Genomic DNA, 16,465 nt, shown 5'->3' on the forward strand with positions numbered 1-16,465 from the left:
GCACTGTAAATATAAAAAACCAGAGTAAATGTAAAAAATGTACTGCAAATGTAAACAAAATGACCTCCTGTTTGCCCACACTGATTCTGTGTTTACCCATGATGACCTCCTGTTTGACTATACTGTCCTTGTGTTTGCCCTCCCTGACCTCCTGTTTGGCAACACCGACCTGCTATTTGCCCCCACTAACCTCCTGTTTGGCAACACTGACCTGCTGGTTGCCCACACTGACCTCCTGTTTGCCCTCACTGACCTCCTGGTTGTCCACCCTGTCCTGCTGTTGGCTCATGATGACCTCCTGTTTGCCCACACTGACCTTGTGTTTACCCATGATGACCTCATGTTTGCCCACACTGACCCTGTTTGCCCACAGTGACTTTCTGTCTGTCCACAGTGATTTTGATTGTTTGGACGAGGTGGCGGTGGAGGATAACACACAGTTAGGTTTCAGTGTTGCCGAACATGAATTTGGAATTTCGCCTTTGATGACAGTGGAGGAAATGTCTTCAGTTGGAGAGCCAGACTCTCTGTCCATGGTGATGTACCTCAGCCAGTTCTATCACCTGCTCAAGGAAACTGAACCCACTGAAGGTGAGACTTTTCCTTTGTGAGGGTGTGGTCACACAACTATACGCTGGTGATGCGGTAATCTACACAAGTGCAGGATCACCTGAGAGGGCAGCCCAAATTCTTCCATCAGCCCTAAATTATATTCAAGTTGGCTTAGCTGATCCTGTCTGCAATAAACATACAGATAACTGTCTATATCTTTCAAAAAACGCTTCCCATATTGAGCGCTCTAATGTGCAATTTGGAGATGATGAACTGCAGTTAGTCAAAGAATTCAAATATTTGGGATTGTTGCTGGACTTGACACTCTCCTTCAAAAATCATGTTAAAATAACTAAAATAATCAAATACAATGTGTCTAATTTCAACCAAATAAGGAGGTCAATGACAGATCAGTCTGCTGTGATGTTTTTACACTGTCTGATCTTTTCTCATGTAGGTTACTGCATAACCAGCTGCTCTCTGACCAGTGTGACGAGTCTAAAACCAATTGAGAGGCTTTACAAAAGAGCTTTGAAAATTTTAGATAAGACCATCTTCGTATCACCACTGAAAAATCCTAACAAAGTATAACCGATTTAGTTTGAGAATTTTATAAAATTTAAAATGTTTGTCTAATATATCAATTCAAATCAAATCAATTTTATTTATATAGCGCCAAATCACAACAAACAGTTGCCCCAAGGTGCTTTATATTGTAAGGCAAGGCCATACAATAATTATGTAAAACCCCAACGGTCAAAACGACCCCCTGTGAGCAAGCACTTGGCAACAGTGGGAAGGAAAACTCCCTTTTAACAGGAAGAAACCTCCAGCAGAACCAGGCTCAGGGAGGGGCAGTCTTCTGCTGGGACTGGTTGGGGCTGAGGGAGAGAACCAGGAAAAAGACATGCTGTGGAGGGGAGCAGAGATCAATCACTAATGATTAAATGCAGAGTGGTGCATACGAGGTCTGTCCATAAAGTATCGTACCTTTTTATTTTTTTTTAAACTATATGGATTTGATTCATATGTTTTCACGTCAGACAAGCTTGAACCCTTGTGTGCATGCGTGAGTTTTTCCACGCCTGTCGGTGACGTCATTCGCCTGTGAGCACGCCTTGGGAAGGACTGGTCCCGCCCCATCATTTTCATTGTCTGGAAATGGCGGAATGATTTGTGGATTTTTTCCATCAGAATTTTTTCAGAAGCTGTTAGAGACTGGCACCTGGAAACCATTCAAAAAATTTATCAGGCTTTCGGTGAAAATTTTACGGGCTTCACAGAGAATAAGGTCAGTTAGTACAGCTTTAAGGACCCCTTTAAGGACGCTCAGCGCGTCGTGCTCCGAGCTGCGATGATGCGGCACAAGCCACCGGACCATTTCTAAACAGATGGCTCTGTGGATACGAGACCTTCGTGTGCTCTTTCTCTGGTTATCACAAGAGCTGGACATCAGCCATTTTCCGGCAGATTTCACTTTTAACAAGAGACTTTGTCATGGAAAGCTGCGCGGAGGCTTCGCGCGTCACGACCGATTCGTTTTGGAAGCGAGACAAAGGAACACCTCCATTTCAGCGTGTCAGAGGACAAGTTTGGACATGTCCAGCTCTCCACAATTTCACTGATACTTACTGGACTGGTAAGCATTGAAAGCTGAGATAGACATGTAGTCTAGTCCCTGTCAGTACTCTAGCTGCAGCATTTTGAATTAACTGAAGGCTTTTCAGGGAACCTTTAGGACAACCTGATAATAATGAATTACAATAGTCCAGCCTAGAAGAAATAAATGCATGAATTAGTTTTTCAGCATCACTCTGAGACAAGACCTTTCCTAATTTTAGAGATATTGCGCAAATGCAAAAAAAGCAGTCCTATATATTTGCTTAATATGCGCATTGAATGACATATCCTGATCAAAAATGATTCCAAGATTTCTCACAGTATTACTAGAGGTCAGGGTAATGCCATCCAGAGTAAGGATCTGGTTAGACACCATGTTTCTAAGATTTCAATCAATCAACTTTCTTCTTATATAGCGCCAAATCACAACAAACAGTTGCCCCAAGGTGCTCCATATTGTAAGGCAAGGCCATACAATAATTATGAAAAACCCCAACGGTCAAAACGACCCCCTATGAGCAAGCACTTGGCCACAGTGGGAAGGAAAAACTCCCTTTTAACAGGAAGAAACCTCCAGCAGAACCAGGCTCAGGGAGGGGCAGTCTTCTGCTGAGACTGGTTGGGGCTGAGGGAAAAAACCAGGAAAAAGACATGCCGTGAAGGGGGGCAGAGATCGATCACTAATGATTAAATGCAGAGTGATGCATACGGAGCAAAAAGAGAAAGAAACAGTGCATCATGGGAACCCCCCACAATCTACGTCTAAAGCAGCATAACCAAGGGATGGTCCAGGGTCACCCGATCCAGCCCTAACTATAAGCCTTAGCGAAAAGGAAAGTTTTAAGCCTAATCTTAAAAGTAGAGAGGGTAGTCTGTCTCCCTGATCTGAATTGGGAGCTGGTTCCACAGGAGAGGAGCCTGAAAGCTGAAGGCTCTGCCTCCCATTCTACTCTTACAAACCCTAGGAACTACAAGTAAGCCTGCAGTCTGAGAGCGAAGCGCTCTATTGGGGTGATATGGTACTACGAGGTCCCTAAGATAAGATGGGACCTGATTATTCAAAACCTTATAAGTAAGAAGAAGAATTTTAAATTCTATTCTAGAATTAACAGGAAGCCAATGAAGAGAGGCCAACACGGGTGAGATATGCTCTCTCCTGCTAGTCCCCGTCAGTACTCTAGCTGCAGCATTTGAACTAACTGAAGGCTTTTTAGGGAACTTTTAGGACAACCTGATAATAATGAATTACAATAGTCCAGCCTAGAGGAAATAAATGCATGAATTAGTTTTTCAGCATCACTCTGAGACAAGACCTTTCTGATTTTAGAGATATTGCGTAAATGCAAAAAGGCAGTCCTACAAATTTGTTTAATATGCGCTTTGAATGACATATCCTGATCAAAAATGACTCCAAGATTTCTCACAGTATTACTAGAGATCAGGGAAATGCCATCCAGAGTAACGATCTGGTTAGACACCATGCTTCTAAGATTTGTGGGGCCAAGTACAATAACTTCAGTTTTATCTGAGTTTAAAAGCAGGAAATTAGAGGTCATCCATGTCTTTATGTCTGTAAGACAATCCTGCAGTTTAGCTAATTGGTGTGTATCCTCTGGCTTCATGGATAGATAAAGCTGGGTATCATCTGCGTAACAATGAAAATTTAAGCAATACCGTCTAATAATACTGCCTAAGGGAAGCATGTATAAAGTGAATAAAATTGGTCCTAGCACAGAACCTTGTGGAACTCCATAATTAACTTTAGTCTGTGAAGAAGATTCCCCATTTACATGAACAAACTGTAATCTATTAGACAAATATGATTCAAACCACCGCAGCGCAGTGCCTTTAATACCTATGACATGCTCTAATCTCTGTAATAAAATTTTATGGTCAACAGTATCAAAAGCAGCACTGAGGTCCAACAGAACAAGCACAGAGATAAGTCCACTGTCCGAAGCCATAAGAAGATCATTTGTAACCTTCACTAATGCTGTTTCTGTACTATGATGAATTCTAAAACCTGACTGAAACTCTTCAAATAGACCATTCCTCTGCAGGTGATCAGTTAGCTGTTTTACAACTACCCTTTCAAGAATCTTTGAGAGAAAAGGAAGGTTGGAGATTGGCCTATAATTAGCTAAGATAGCTGGGTCAAGTGATGGCTTTTTAAGTAATGGTTTAATTACTGCCACCTTAAAGGCCTGTGGTACATAACCAACTAACAAAGATAGATTGATCATATTTAAGATTGAAGCATTAAATAATGGTAGGACTTCCTTGAGCAGCCTGGTAGGAATGGGGTCTAATAAACATGTTGATGGTTTGGATGAAGTAACTAATGAAAATAACTCAGACAGAACAATCGGAGAGAAAGAGTCTAACCAAATACCGGCATCACTGAAAGCAGCCAAAGATAACGATACGTCTTTGGGATGGTTATGAGTAATTTTTTCTCTAATAGTCAAAATTTTGTTAGCAAAGAAAGTCATGAAGTCATTACTAGTTAAAGTTAATGGAATACTCAGCTCAATAGAGCTCTGACTCTTTGTCAGCCTGGCTACAGTGCTGAAAAGAAACCTGAGGTTATTCTTATTTTCTTCAATTAGTGATGAGTAGAAAGATTTCCTAGCTTTACGGAGGGCTTTTTTATAGAGCAACAAACTCTTTTTCCAGGCTAAGTGAAGATCTTCTAAATTAGTGAGACGCCATTTCCTCTCCAACTTACGGGTTATCTGCTTTAAGCTACGAGTTTGTGAGTTATACCACGGAGTCAGACACTTCTGATTTAAAGCTCTCTTTTTCAGAGGAGCTACAGCATCCAAAGTTTTGTGGGGTCAAGTACAATAACTTCAGTTTTATCTGAATTTAAAAGCAGGAAATTAGAGGTCATCCATGTCTTTATGTCTGTAAGACATTCCTGCAGTTTAACCAATTGGTGTGTGTCCTCTGGCTTCATGGATAGATAAAACTGGGTATCATTTGCGTAACAATGAAAATTTAAGCAATGCTTTCTTATAATACTGCCTAAGGGAAGCATGTATAAAGTGAATAAAATCGGTCCTATCACAGAACCTTGTGGAACTCCATAATTAACCTTAGTCTGTGAAGAAGATTCCCCATTTACATGAACAAATTGTAATCTATTAGATAAATATGATTCAAACCACCGCAGCGCAGTGCCTTTAATACCTATGGCATGCTCTAATCTCTGTAATAAAATTTTATGGTCAACAGTATCAAAAGCTGCACTAACAGGACGAGCAAAGAGATGTGTCCACTGTCTGAGGCCATAAGAAGATCAATTGTAACCTTCACTAATTCTGTTTCTGTATATGATGAATTCTGAAACCTGACTGAAACTCTTCAAATAGACCATTCCTCTGCAGATGATCAGTTAGCTGTTTTACAACTACCCTTTCAAGAATTTTTGAGAGAAAAGGAAGGTTGGAGATTGGCCTATAATTAGCTAAGATAGCTGGGTCAAGTGATGGCTTTTTAAGTAATGGTTTAATTACTGCCACCTTAAAAGCCTGTGGTACATAGCCAACTAATAAAGATAGATTGATCATATTTAATATCGAAGCATTAATTAACGGTAGGCCTTCCTTGAGCAGCCTGGTAGGAATGGGGTCTAATAAACATGTTGATGGTTTGGAGGAAGTAACTAATGAAAATAACTCAGACAGAACAATCGGAGAGAAAGAGTCTAACCAAATACCGGCATCACTGAAAGCAGCCAAAGATAACGATACGTCTTTGGGATGGTTATGAGTAATTTTTTCTCTAATAGTCAAAATTTTGTTAGCAAAGAAAGTCATGAAGTCATTACTAGTTAAAGTTAATGGAATACTCAGCTCAATAGAGCTCTGACTCTTTGTCAGCCTGGCTACAGTGCTGAAAAGAAACCTGAGGTTATTCTTATTTTCTTCAATTAGTGATGAGTAGAAAGATTTCCTAGCTTTACGGAGGGCTTTTTTATAGAGCAACAAACTCTTTTTCCAGGCTAAGTGAAGATCTTCTAAATTAGTGAGACGCCATTTCCTCTCCAACTTACGGGTTATCTGCTTTAAGCTACGAGTTTGTGAGTTATACCACGGAGTCAGACACTTCTGATTTAAAGCTCTCTTTTTCAGAGGAGCTACAGCATCCAAAGTTTTGTGGGGTCAAGTACAATAACTTCAGTTTTATCTGAATTTAAAAGCAGGAAATTAGAGGTCATCCATGTCTTTATGTCTGTAAGACAATCCTGCAGTTTAACCAATTGGTGTGTGTCCTCTGGCTTCATGGATAGATAAAACTGGGTATCATTTGCGTAACAATGAAAATTTAAGCAATGCTTTCTTATAATACTGCCTAAGGGAAGCATGTATAAAGTGAATAAAATCGGTCCTATCACAGAACCTTGTGGAACTCCATAATTAACCTTAGTCTGTGAAGAAGATTCCCCATTTACATGAACAAATTGTAATCTATTAGATAAATATGATTCAAACCACCGCAGCGCAGTGCCTTTAATACCTATGGCATGCTCTAATCTCTGTAATAAAATTTTATGGTCAACAGTATCAAAAGCTGCACTAACAGGACGAGCAAAGAGATGTGTCCACTGTCTGAGGCCATAAGAAGATCAATTGTAACCTTCACTAATTCTGTTTCTGTATATGATGAATTCTGAAACCTGACTGAAACTCTTCAAATAGACCATTCCTCTGCAGATGATCAGTTAGCTGTTTTACAACTACCCTTTCAAGAATTTTTGAGAGAAAAGGAAGGTTGGAGATTGGCCTATAATTAGCTAAGATAGCTGGGTCAAGTGATGGCTTTTTAAGTAATGGTTTAATTACTGCCACCTTAAAAGCCTGTGGTACATAGCCAACTAATAAAGATAGATTGATCATATTTAATATCGAAGCATTAATTAACGGTAGGGCTTCCTTGAGCAGCCTGGTAGGAATGGGGTCTAATAAACATGTTGATGGTTTGGAGGAAGTGACTAATGAAAGTAACTCAGACAGAACAATCGGAGAGAAAGAGTCTAACCAAATACCGGCATTACTGAAAGCAGTCGAACATAACAATATGTCTTTGGGATGGTTATGAATAATTTTTTCTCTAATAGTTAACATTTTATTTGCAAAGAAAGTCATGAAGTCATTACTAGTTAAAGTTAAAGGAATACTCGGCTCAATAGAGCTCTGACTCTTTGTCAGCCTGGCTACAGTGCTGAAAAGAAACCTGGTGTTGTTCTTATTTTCTTCAACTAGTGATGAGTAGAAAGATGTCCTAGCTTTACGGAGGGCTTTTTTATAGAGCAACAGACTCTTTTTCCAGGCTAAATGAAGATCTTCTAAATTAGTGAGATGCCATTTTCTCTCCAACTTACGGGTTATCTGCTTTAAGCTGCGAGTTTGTGGGTTAAACCACGGAGTCAGGCACTTCTGATTTAAGACTCTCTTTTTCAGAGGAGCTACAGCATCCAAAGTTGTGCTCAAAGAGGATGTAAAACTATTGACGAGATACTCTATCTCACTCACAGAGTTTAGGTAGCTACTCTGCACTGTGTTGGTATATGGCATTGGAGAACATAACAAAGAAGGAATCATATCCTTAAACCTAGTTACAGCGCTTTCAGAAAGACTTCTACTGTAATGAAACTTATTCCCCACTGCTGGGTAGTCCATCAGAGTAAATGTAAATGTTATTAAGAAATGATCAGACAGAAGGGGGTTTTCAGGGAATACTGTTAAGTCTTCAATTTCTATGCCATATGTCAGAACAAGATCTAAAGTGTGGCTAAGGTGGTGGAAGGGCTCATTTACATTTTGAGCAAAGCCAATAGAGTCTAATAATAGATTAAATGCAGTGTTGAGGCTGTCATTCTCAGCATCTGTGTGGATGTTAAAATCGCCCACTATAATTATCTTATCTGAGCTAAGCACTAAGTCAGACAAAAGGTCTGAAAATTCACAGAGAAACTCACAGTAACAACCAGGTGGACGATAGATAATAACAAATAAAACTGGTTTTTGGGACTTGCAATTTGGATGGACAAGATTAAGAGTCAAGCTTTCAAATGAATTAAAGCTCTGTCTGGGTTTTTGATTAATTAATAAGCTGGAATGGAAGATTGCTGATAATCCTCCTCCTCGGCCCGTGCTACGAGCATTCTGGCAGTTAGTATGACTCGAGGGTGTTGACTCATTTAAACTAACATATTCATCCTGCTGTAACCAGGTTTCTGTAAGGCAGAATAAATCAATATGTTGATCAATTATTATATCATTTTAGAAGAGAGAGACCTAATGTTTAATAAACCACATTTAACTGTTTTAGTCTGTGGTGCAGTTGAAGGTGCTATATTATTTTTTCTTTTTGAATTTTTATGCTTAAATAGATTTTTGCTGGTTATTGGTGGTCTGGGAGCAGGCACCGTCTCTACGGGGATGGGGTAATGAGGGGATGGCAGGGGAAGAGAAGCTGCAGAGAGGTGTGTAAGACTACAACTCTGCTTCCTGGTCCCAACCCTGGATAGTCATGGTTTGGAGGGTTTGATAAAATTGGCCAGATTTCTAGAGATGAGAGCTGCTCCATCCAAAGTGGGATGGATGCCATCTCTATACTAAACCTTACATGGGTTGGCTCCTCCACCTCTTACAAACTATATTAAATATAGAACAACTGGTCCGAGGGTCACCAGGGCCATGAGTAGAGGGGACTGTGAGGTGTCTGTGAGAAAAACAGCTTTTGCACAAAATATTCTGTGCTACAAAGGCGGTGTCCAATGGAACGTTTTGCTAACTACAGTGAGGGAGGCCCCAAGCTTTAAAGCTTTCAGACGTCACTTAAAGGAGGGGCTCAGATCAAATCAAAAATGTAATCATTATGAACTCAGTTGTAGAAACTAAGAAGAACCCTAGGGAAATGTGCAATGGACTACAGCACTTTATAAGTTATTGTTATTGTTTTTAAAGTTTTGTTTTTAAAATATACAAATGTAGGAAATTAAACTTGCAATTGAATTAATGTATTCCAGTTGAATTGTAATTATAGTGATTTTGTAGCTTTTTTATATATATTTCTGCGCCCTCCTTTGCCTGAGTTTGTGTAACGGCCCCGTTCATGCTCTGACCAAGTCGGTGCCTGTGTCCTCTTGTTTCCTGTCTCTTGTCCAGTCTTGTTTCTTGTTGCTGTAGTAGTTAGTGACCCCTATGTAATGTAGTCTGTTGTTGTATTGTAAGTTCCTGTGTTCTTACTGAAAGCTATTTATTAATTTTTACATCAGTAATCTGCCCTCACTGTCAGGGACTACAGATGGAAATTAGCCTATGGCTACAGTCTGACATATTTACATATTCTTATGTTCATTAATATGTACTGTCCTTTTTAAATAAATAAATGAGACAAAATGAGACTTTTCCTTTTATCATGAGATTATAATACAGTTCATAAGATGGTATCAAATTCTCAACAAATGGCTTAACATTAATTGAATGTATATTGTTTTAACACTGGCAGGCCCAGAGATTTTTGTTTCTGCTGCCTGCTCCCTCCTCTTTGCAAAACATGCTCATTGCTCTCCATATGCTAACATTTGGACAGGAATTAACATGCAGCTCAAGTGAACTTCTCTGGGCACATTCCAAAGAAACAATAGGCCACATTCTGTCATGTCTGATTGAGCCTGAGTGTAAAAGTATTATTTCAGCTGGAGTCTGCCACCACTGCCCCTGCAGCATTATTCATTTTGCAGTCAATTTCATTGAGGTCATATCTTATTTCATGTACTATTAGTGACCATTTTTCATTTCATATTTTATTTGGCCAACAAACAGTTTTACCCTATTTTTATCATTTGATCCAAGATACGTTTTCTACAACCCCAATTCCAGTGAAGTTGGGACGTTGTGTAAAATGTAAATAAAAATAGAATACAATGATTTGCAAATCCTCTTCAACTTATATTCAATTGAATACACCACAAAGACAAGATATTTAATGTTCAAACTGATAAACCTTATTGTTTTTGTGCAAATATTTGCTCATTTTGAAATGGATGCCTGCAACACGTTGTGTCCTATCGTTCATCACAGATTTTTGTTTTCCACCTTGAGGGCGTTTGGTTTTGGTGAAGGGTAACTTCACCTGTTGGGTTTTTGTATAATGGGGATTCTTGTTTGGTGAGTTGTCCAGTCCCCGTGACACGGGATATAAGACAGGGCTGCCCCATCTCAGGTCAGCTGTACTCTTAAGCCATTTAGCCACTCCTGTGTCGCATTCAGGCCAAGCTGTCTGACCTTGTTTTGCCGGGTTTTCAACTGTCTTCTCCCTGGTGCTCTCTGCTTATGCAGATTGCATCACGGTTTTTGTCATGACTCAGGTGGATGTTAATGGGTTAGTAGACAGTTTACGACTCTAATTCTTGGTGTTTTTCTGAGGATGGATCGGTATTATCAGAGGAATTGGGAGGGCTTAGCAGAGAAGGTGTGTACCAGACTTGGTTGCTTCAGCACTGTGGCACAAACTCTCTGTCCTCCCTCCATCACGGGGCCTTATCGAGCAGTTGCAGCAGTTACTGATGGACATTTTCCGGTCAGGCCATCACTGGATCAGAGCTCCCGTGCTGTTCATGCTGCTTCATGAAGGATGACAGGGACTGGTGGACATTTCTGCTCAGGTGTTGACCTTCAGGTTGCAGGCTGCTCAGAGACTGTTGTACACCTCTGGATTGAGCTGGCAGGATATGGCACGTGTCCTGCTGAGGAAGGAGGCAGGTCTTGGGTATGACAAACATCTGTTCCTCTTACATCAATGTCATTCGGATGCATACCTCTGCTTTTTACCTGTCAGTCCTCCAGGCATGGCAGGTCCTTGCTGTGTGCAGGAGCAATGTAGGCACACCAGGGATGTGGCTGTTTGAGGAGCCTCTTTTCTTCAGTGACTTTGTTAGGTCTCCTGGGTTGTCATCTGCCACTCTGTGGTCCTGCCTGAGGGAGGTGCGATGCACCAAATTTGGCCATCTACTGCGCACATTTGTCGTGAGGTTGGCGGAGTCAGCGGGAGTTCGGTCCTCCAGGATACTGCTCAGGGTGGTCCTTGCCAGGGCCCCACAGAGCGTTTGCTGAGAACTGTACTCTGTCTGACCAGTGGGATGATGAATGTGAGTGCGTGTTCCTCTCTCTGACTGTCTTGCCTGCTGTGGGGGCATGGCAGGGGGAGCAGGGGGCTCTACTTTCATTCAGGACAACTGCTTTGGGAGAGTTTGAGAGTATTGGTATAAAGGCTCTCTATTATACCTGTTTCAAAGTGTTACACTTGCGTTCTTTGGCAGGGTTGGTGGCGTCAAAGTGGTCCGAGTTTTTTGGTGCCGCCTTGTCTCCTGTGGGGTGCTGGCAAAGCCTGTACAAGCCCCCGGTTGACAAACACTTGGGGGACCTCCAGTGGAGGAATGTTCACAGGCTTCTGGTTACAAACGGGTATCTGGTGCACCTGGATCCACTCGTTGATGGGGGTTGTCCTTTTTGTCCACTTAGGGATACTATTCACTATGTTTTTGCACAGTGTCACCCGTTGTCAAGGCTACAGGAGGTGGTTTCATGGGCTTGGTTTGTTGTTCATTATGGACTTGTTTATTTTTTGTCCAAAATATCGCGCACAATCCAGGAAATTGCATGTTTTAATTAACCTACTTTGTGGACTCGCCAAGCTGGCCATCTGGAAGACTCGGAAGGACTGTGTTTTAGTTCAGGGGTCAGTGGACCCTGAGTTTATGCTGAAGGGACTCTTGGCAGCCCGGATCAGAGTGGACTTCCAGTTTTATGTTCTGACTGATAACGTGGGCACCGTCAGAGTCCATGTTTGTGGATAAAAAAACAGCATGATGGAAATGATGTAACTTAATTGTTGTGAATAAAGCTGTGTTTTAAAATTCAAATTCTCTTTTCCTCTCCCTCTTCCTCTCTCTCGCTCTCTCCCCCTGCTTTTCCTCGCACTCTTCTTCTTTCTCTCACTCTCTCTCTCTTCCCCCCTTTCAAAGAGCAGCAGATGTGTTGGTGTTTTCTCGTCACTTCTGTAGTTCGGGCGTGTTTTAAGTCACATGACTTAAAACTGGCACCGTCCCGTGTTTTGGGGCTTTAGGGCTGTTTTGATAACTCGTGGGGACTTACACAGTCTGAGGCAGGTGGTGACTGGTCTTTGTTCCGTATAGTTTGTGTGTCGTGAGTCTCACAGTCAGTCTTTCAAGTGTTTTGTGAACTGGGACATGTAGGGTTTTGTGAGTTGCTTTGGGAAAAAGCTCTGAAGTTAAAAATGAAGACTTTTCCAGTTCATCCAGTGAGGATGTAAACTTTTCTGGTGTCTTTTTTTCTAGGATGTCTTTCTCAGAGTGCAGACGTTCGAGCTGCTCTCATCACACCAGCGTCCCTGCTCAGCAGATTGGGACACTGTCCCTCCAGAAAGAGAAACCCTCAGGTACAAACAGCATGTGTTTCTGCTCTTCTTCATCAGCATGGTGTCTTCACTGTGTCCAACATGTCCTCACTGCAGGAGTTCAGAGACGCTCGGGGCAAAAGGAGACGGGCCAGTCCACCTCAACAAGACCAGCAGCAGGTGATAATCTGGTTCCCACCTCAAAGACTTTCATTAATGGTTTCAGATCCATTTTTTGCAGACAAACTGTGATTTAATGATTTAAATTAAACTAAACCTGCTGAGGTTCAGCCTGCAGGACACAGACGGCTAACGTGAAACAAAAACTAGGATTTTACCCGATCATTTTTTAGTAGATGCTCGTGTTCTGCAGTATTTCAGCCAAAACTGAAACAAAGTGCTACACATGAAGGTCATAAAAATGGCAGAGAACAAATAAAAACAGCTAAAACAGAGCGAAGTCTTATATCGTGTTAAAAGCCAGTGAATAAAAGTGGGCTTTAAGATTGGTTTTAAAGGCAGACAGTGAGGAGGCCTAATGTGCAGGTACATCAGTCCAAACTTTAGGAGCTGCAACAGAAAACACTTGATCCCCTCTGAGCATTCACTTGGACCTCGGTACCTCAAGGAGCAGATGACCAGCTGAGCGGAGGCACCGTACAGGGGCGTAAGGGTGAAACAGCTCAGTAAAAGAATCTTAAACTGAACCCTAAAGTGCACAGGCAGCCAGTGGAGGGAGGCCAGGACAGGTGTAATGTGCTCCCTCTTTCGTACTCCAGTTAGCAGACGTGCGTCAGCATTCTGAACCAACTGGAGACGTGCAAGGGAGGATAGGCTAACTCCAAAATAAAGTGCATTACAGTCATCCAGCCCAGAGGTAATAAAGGCACGGATTACTGTTTCTAACTACTGATGTGCGAGAAAAGGCTTCACCTTAGCAAGCTGCCTAAGGTGAAAGAAACTAGACCTAACTACTGCACTAATTTGGAGATCCAATTTAAAATTGCTGTCCATCTTAAAACCCAAATTAGTAACAGTACTCTTCACATAAGCTGCTGATGGACCCAAATCTATCTGAGGATAGAGCCGAGCATAAAGTACAGGGAGCATAAAGTACAGGGAGAAAAGCAAAGGTCCTAAAATTGAACCCTGTGTGACCCAGTGTAAGAGTGGAGCGGAGGAGGATTCACAAACCCAAGACCAACGCTCATAGTCCTGTCTGCTAAGTAGGACCTGAACCAGTCCAGGGCACTACCACCAATGCCCACTAGCTGTTGCAGATGATTTAACAAAATACTATGGTCTACAGTATCGAAGGCAGCGGTCAAGTCAAGCAGGACATGAACAACACCGCTATCATTTGCCATATGCCAACTGAATATAGGTTGAAGAGGATTTCTAAATCATCGTCCCAACTTCATTGGAACACAATGTAACATACCTTAAACACAATGTAACCATACTATTATGGTTAGAGGTCCGGACGGGACTGGACTGGTTCAGGCTATGCACCCAAATGCTGGGAGCAAGGAACAGAACGGGTTGGGAACAAAAAGATGTTTATTTAAAAAAAGGGAAATAATAATGCTGCACTGGGGGTGTCTGCAGAGTGGTGAGTCAGCCCACTTGTGGCAGTGGAAATTAGGGAGCTGCAGGTTCCAGAGCCAGTCTTGCAAAGGAACTGAGATCTTTAGAGGTTCAGAGCCAGGGACCAGGTGGGACGCATGCAGCTGAGACTAGGAACTAGGAGAACTGAGGAGAAAGATGGTGAGTGATTGCCCTTGTAACATAGGGTGCCTTCAACAGTTCACAGTTCACAGGAGGCTTGAGCAGAAGTGTTCACAGTTCTGGAAATAATGTTCTCTGTTTAGGAAATGAGGTTTACTGTTCAGGAATTGCTCACAGTTCATGAAATATCTTCTGAGGTCTGAGGTCAAGTGCTGTGAGAGAGAGAGAGAGAAAGAGAAGGACGTGGTCAAAGAGGGCATGCAAGGACCACTATTTCGGATGACGTAACAGCAACTTTGGTGGACCGTGATAAACCATGGCCTGACTATGATGGAAGCTCAGCAGAGAATCCATCATTTCACAGTTTCCTCCATAATAAGGTCATTACATGTGGAAACCAGAAATGTCTTCAACTCTCTACTCAGAGTGTATCGAGCTCTTAAAACTAGGAACCAGCACACTTAGCTGAAGTGTGCAAAAAGTGAAAAACCCAAGACAAAAGATTCGGGGAGCAAACAAAAACCAACAACTCAGTGATGGACCGGGGTGACTTCATTGAACTTAGAGGTCAACCATTTCCTACAAAAAGCAAACAAACAGAAGGATTTCTCTTAAACACATGGTTGCCATTAACTTAGCACAATAAATATACAGGAGCCATACATCTCAAAAAAAGGTATTAAACAGACTTGCTACTGGACAAAAAGGGAGGGGAGGTGATGGTCTAATGGTTACGCATTGTGCTTGAAACCAGAGGATCCTCAGTTCAGATCCCAGCCTGCTGCATATTGAACCACCTCTACACCTAATAGCACAAAGTCTGCTATTCAAATCCCCGCCTGACCATAAAATCACTAAGGACGCTTGGGCAAGATCCTTAATCCCCTAGTTGCGCTCGGTGTGTAGTGGGCGCCTTGTATGGCAGCAGCCTGACATCGGGATGAATGTGAGGCATTATTGTAAAGCGCTTTGAGCTTCTGATGCAGATGGAAAAGCGGTATATAAATGCAGTCCATTTACAAAAAACGTGGTGTAACAACCAGCAAAGCATCCTCAAGAGATTAAACAATGAAAAACTCACAGTTCTGCAGGTTGTGATAGCCAAGACCACCATCGGGGACCGGCGTTAATGATCAGTTCAGAGGTAGTGTGGAGGAGATGGGCGCCGCTGAAGATGGAGGTGAGTGAGTCATAGACGTTTCATAAGTGTTGTGCCCGGCTGAGGGCTGGCACGGCGTGACCTTCTCCTGTAGTTCACCTGGAGATTTATGTGACATGATATGTTCTGACGAAGCAGGATGGGGGTGCGCAGCTGATGAAATACGTGCTGCTGGGATCTGGAGTGATGTGCGCATTGAAGGAGGCTCCTGTGATGCGTCCGGAGATGGGAGAGCAGCAGAGGGCTTTAAAGGGAGGCGTGACGGGATTAAGGTAGCTGGCATGTGAGATGATGGGGGCTGGAGAGATGCGTGCCCTGTGGATGTTTGCTGGAACGGGCGCACTGAGGTGAGCTGCGATGGCTTCACTACTTCTGATGGTTCAGGATCCGTGGACTTTGTGCTACAGCCTGGTGGGGTGAATTCTCCCAATGACTCTGCAAGCAATTTGTGAAACGAGTGTACTTCTCCTGACTTGGAGAGTGTCTTCGCTGCAGAGGAGTCATGACTGCTTCCATTGAGGAGATGAGCGCAGATGCTCCTGCCACTGCCGGCAATGCGGGGGACGTGAGTGGCCTCGCTTTCTCCTGGAGCATGCATGCTGAGACCGCTCGGAGCTTTCGTGCGGTCTCAGTGTGGTGATGCACTCGGCTGCCTGACCTTCTGGCTGGCGTTTCTCAGCTAGCTTTGGCCTTGAGCGCTGAGGTGAAGGTGACTGACGGGACATGACCAGTGAGGGCTCAGTGACGGTGGAGGAAGCGTTGCGACCGGTGCTGATGCTGATTGCTGGTGGGGCACCAGTGCAGAAGACTGAGGCAGCGAGACTGCTGCGTTAGGTAGCGTGATAGACTGTGGCATGACCAAGCAGGACTCAAGAATGTCAGCTTCAAACAAAAGGCACACGTGAAAACAGAGGGCTTAAATAACAAGGGTGGAAATTGTTATGATTTACCCTGGATCTGGGGTCATGTCTTGTTTTG

At 42.6% G+C, this 16,465-nt stretch overlaps 1 long non-coding RNA gene across 1 annotated transcript; it reads left to right on the forward strand.

Moving 5' to 3' along the window:
* The first annotated feature begins 400 nt into the window (after positions 1-400).
* Positions 401-12,625, forward strand: LOC117504238. Its single transcript, XR_004558746.1, has 2 exons — positions 401-591; positions 12,542-12,625. It is a non-coding gene; the product is annotated as an uncharacterized LOC117504238 (long non-coding RNA).
* Positions 12,626-16,465: the final 3,840 nt, after the last annotated feature.

The sequence above is a fragment of the Thalassophryne amazonica genome, chromosome 22 (assembly GCF_902500255.1).
Source record: "Thalassophryne amazonica chromosome 22, fThaAma1.1, whole genome shotgun sequence".
NCBI lineage: Eukaryota > Metazoa > Chordata > Actinopteri > Batrachoidiformes > Batrachoididae > Thalassophryne > Thalassophryne amazonica.